This window comes from Procambarus clarkii, chromosome 49 (assembly GCF_040958095.1).
Source record: "Procambarus clarkii isolate CNS0578487 chromosome 49, FALCON_Pclarkii_2.0, whole genome shotgun sequence".
In the NCBI taxonomy this organism is placed as follows: Eukaryota; Metazoa; Arthropoda; class Malacostraca; order Decapoda; family Cambaridae; genus Procambarus; species Procambarus clarkii.
This window is the reverse complement of record NC_091198.1, coordinates 5,298,280-5,302,822: the sequence shown is the minus strand read 5'-3', so window position 1 is coordinate 5,302,822 and position 4,543 is coordinate 5,298,280.

The following is a 4,543-nucleotide window of genomic DNA, read 5'->3' as shown; positions in this document are numbered from 1 at the left end:
AGTGCCACACAAGAGGCTAGTGCGAAAGTTGGAGATGCAGGCTGGAGTGAGAGGGAAGGTACTCCGGTGGATAGAGGAATACCTAAGCAACAGGAGACAACGATTCTGTGTGAGGGGTGAAGTCTCAGATTGGCGAGACGTCACAAGTGGAGTCCCGCAGGGGTCAGTCCTCGGACCTATACTGTTTCTGGTATATGTAAATGATCTCCCAGAGGGTATAGATTCGTTCCTCTCAATGTTTGCCGACGATGCAAAAATTATGAGGAGGATTGAAACAGAGGATGATAGTAGGAGGCTACAAGATGACCTGGATAGACTGAGTGAATGGTCCAACAAATGGCTGTTGAAGTTCAACCCGAGTAAATGCAAAGTAATGAAACTAGGCAGTGGAAACAGGAGGCCAGGCACAGGATACAGAATAGGAGATGAAGTACTTAATGAAACAGACAGAGAGAAAGATCTAGGAGTTGATATCACACCAAACCTGTCTCCTGAAGCCCACATAAAGAGAATAACGTCTGCGGCATATGCGAGGCTGGCTAACATCAGAACGGCGTTCAGGAACCTGTGTAAGGAATCATTCAGAATCTTGTACACCACATATGTAAGACCAATCCTGGAGTATGCGGCCCCAGCATGGAGCCCGTACCTTGTCAAGCACAAGACGAAGCTGGAAAAAGTCCAAAGGTATGCTACTAGACTAGTCCCAGAACTAAGAGGCATGAGTTATGAGGAAAGGCTGCGGGAAATGCACCTCACGACACTGGAAGACAGAAGAGTAAGGGGAGACATGATCACAACCTACAAAATCCTCAGGGGAATCGACCGGGTAAACAAGGACGAACTTTTCAACACTGGTGGGACGCGAACAAGGGGACACAGGTGGAAGCTGAGTACCCAAATGAGCCACAGAGACGTTAGAAAGAACTTTTTCAGTGTCAGAGTAGTTAGCAAATGGAATGCATTAGGAAGTGATGTGGTGGAGGCTGACTCCATTCACAGTTTCAAATGTAGATATGATAGAGCCCAATAGGCTCAGGAATCTGTACACCAGTTGATTGACGGTTGAGAGGCGGGACCAAAGAGCCAGAGCTCAACCCCCGCAAGCACAATTAGGTGAGTGTAGGAGCACACACACACACACACACACACACACACACACACACACACACACACACACACACACACACACACACACACACAAAAAAAAAAAAAAAAAACCAATTGTGAGGCAAACTACCCCAAGGACGGCTCATCGTGGCTGTGCTTCTTGCTTCACAGCATCTCTTTATCGATGACCTTCCTACCCACGTCGCGCATGACATTAGACCAAGTAACGCTCAAGACGTACACACACACACAGACAGGCCTTATGGTAGTCATAAGCTCAAAACAGATCAGGAATTCTGTTTTCTCTATTATCTCCTTATGATTCTCCCTCCTAGCACGAGAAGGGGGTGGGAAAGGAACTACCAGGAGCGACTTGAGAATGGTCCAGGACGGACCGAAACGTCGTCGTCGTCGTCCCTTCACCTTCTAGTGTGTGGTCTGGTCAACATCTACCAGAAGAGAGCGCCAACCCATTGCGACTATAGAACACTTGGAAGGGATCAGGATAAGGATTTAGGATGGGACTAGGGGGGTCCTGTCACAAGGGCAAATCTTGTCATATGTGTACAAATCGATTTCAATGACCAAAGATTCTGGGGAAGCTCCCCTTAGTCTTCCGAAGGATTTAATAATTAAGAAATTTCAGGGTCTGGGGAGACCCCAGAGTTCTCCGTGACTCCTACTGTCTACTTCCTGTCAGGAGCCAGATAGCTCGTACTGTCCACTTCCTGTCATGTGTCAGATAGTCCCAACTGTCTACGTCTTGTCATGTCTCAGATAGCTCCCCTGTCTATTTCCTGTCAAGTGCCAGATAGCTCCACACATGTGCTATATACATTATAGACGGGACTTATTTTAAACCATATGTGTTTCTCGGTAGAAATATTCAGGGATGAAGATTACATGTCAGAGAGAGAGAGAGAGAGAGAGAGAGAGAGAGAGAGAGATCGTGGTGAGGGGCCCAGGACTCATTCCTCTCCCTTCGAGGCCTTTACCTCACATATATGAGGTAGTAGAGGCGTGTGAGTGTCAGGTGTGAGTGGGCGGCCGGGGCAGGCGTGGGCCCTCCTTACCGCGGCAGACGCCCATCAGTTGGTGCAGGTGGTGGGCGAGAAGCAGAGGGCGTGGGCGTGCCACCAGGAACATCTGTGGAGGTCAAGCCGGGCTGGGCGGCCCACGCCCTCACTGGTACAGTACTCACCTTATGCGCCACTCACATTAGCTGGAGAGCAGGGAATGTCTTTCTTGCTCGGAGTAGCGTTCACCCTTCAACCTCAGTCTAATCCTATAACCTCTTGTCTTTCTGAGCTTACAACATCTATCGAGCCTCAAACGTCTATCTACCGGCCTTCAACAACTACTTACCCAGCCTGTAATATCTATCTACCTATCCTGCAACATCTATCTACCCAGTATCCAACATCTATTTACTCAATCTCGTACATCTATCTACCTGTCCTCCAGCATCTACCCATCCTCTTCTTATCTCTCTGCCCATCCTACGACATTTCTTTATACCCATTCACTAACATCTATCAACTCAGCCTCCAATGTGTCTTACCATAATTCTCACTTGGGTCATTCTCATTGTCTTTATCTCATTCTATTCTACTTACTTTATAATCCATTTCTCCTCCTTTTTTTCTACTTCCGTCCCATTCTCCACTTTTCATTGTCATTCATTCTCTCCAGTTATGTCATTCTGTAAACGAGTCAATAAGGCAATGGCAAAGAATGTATAAATAAATGAAGTAATGAATGATTATATGCGTAAAGTTAATGAAGTTAATGTTTTATTAACTTCGTGAATATGTGAGTGTGTGTGTGTGTGTGTGTGTGTGTGTGTGTGTGTGTGTGTGTGTGTGTGTGTGTGTGTGTGTGTGTGTGTGTGTGTGTACCCACCTATTTGTATCTGCAGGATCGAACATTGACTTTTGGATCCCGCCTTTCGAGCCATCGGTTGTTTACAGCAATGACTCCGGTTATTTCCCTATCATACCTGGATTTAAAATTACGGATAGAATTTGCTTCCACAACCTGCTCCTTAAGTGTATTCCATTTTCCCACTACTCTCACGCTAAAAGAAAATTTCCTAACACCTCTGTGACTCATCTGAGTTTCCAGCTTCCACCCATGTTCCCTCGTTCTGTTACTATTCCACCCATGTTCCCTCGTTCTGTTACTATTCCACCCATGTTCCCTCGTTCTGTTACTATTCCACCCATGTTCCCTCGTTCTGTTACTAGACGAAATGTTCTGTGAACATTTCGTCTATGTCCACTCTGCCAATCCCCCTGAGTATTTTATACGTTCCTATCATGTCCCCCCTCTCCCATTCTTCTTTATAGTGTCGCAAGGCTCAGTTCCTTCAGGCGCTCTTCATACCCCATCCCTCGTAACGCTGGGACGAGTCTCGTTGCAAACTTCTGAACCTTTTCCAGTTACCTTATGTGTTTCTTCAGGTGGGGACTCCATGATGGGGCGGCATACTCTAAGACTGGTCTCACGTAGGGCAGTGTAAAGCGCCATAAATGCCTCCTTAATTAGGTTTCTGAATGATCTAACTTTTGCCAGTGTAGAGTACGCTGCTGTCGTTATCCTATTTATATGTGCCTCAGGAGTTAGATTAGGTGTTACGTCCAAGCCCAAATCTCTTTCTCGCGTGTGTGTGTGTATGTATATGTGAATGCTTGACGTGTACGTGTGAGTTCGCTATGTGTGTATAAGTGCATATTTGTGTGTGTATATGAGAGAGTGAAGTGTGTGTGTGTGTGTGTACTCACCTAATTGTACTCACCTAATTGTGCTTGCGGGGGTTGAGCTCTGGCTCTTTGGTCCCGCCTCTCAACCGTCAAACAGGTGTCCAGGTTCCTGAGCCTATTGGGCTCTATCCTATCTACATTTGAAACTGTGTATGAAGTCAGCCTCCACCACATCACTTCCTAATGCATTCCATTTGTCAACCACTGACACTAAAAAAGTTCTTTCTAATATCTCTGGCTTATTTAGGCACTCAGTTTCCACCTGTGTCCCCTTGTGCGTGTGCCCTTTGTGTTAAATAGCCTGTCTTTATCTGCCCTATCAATTCCCTTCAGAATCTTGAATGTGGTGATCATGTCCCCCCTAACTCTTCTGTCTTCCAGCGAAGTGAGATTTAATTCTCGTAGCCTCTCCTCGTAGCTCATACCTCTCAGTTCGGGTACTAGTCTGGTGGCAAACCTTTGAACCTTTTCCAGTTTAGTTTTATCCTTGACTAGATATGGACTCCATGCTGGGGCTGCATACTCCAGGGGACAGGTCTGGCGTGATGTCAACCCCCAAGTCTTTTTCTCTCTCTGTTGAAGAATTTCATCTCCCAGATGATACCTAGTATCTGGCCTCCTGCTCCCTACACTTATCTTCATTACATTACATTGCTTGGGATAAACTCTAA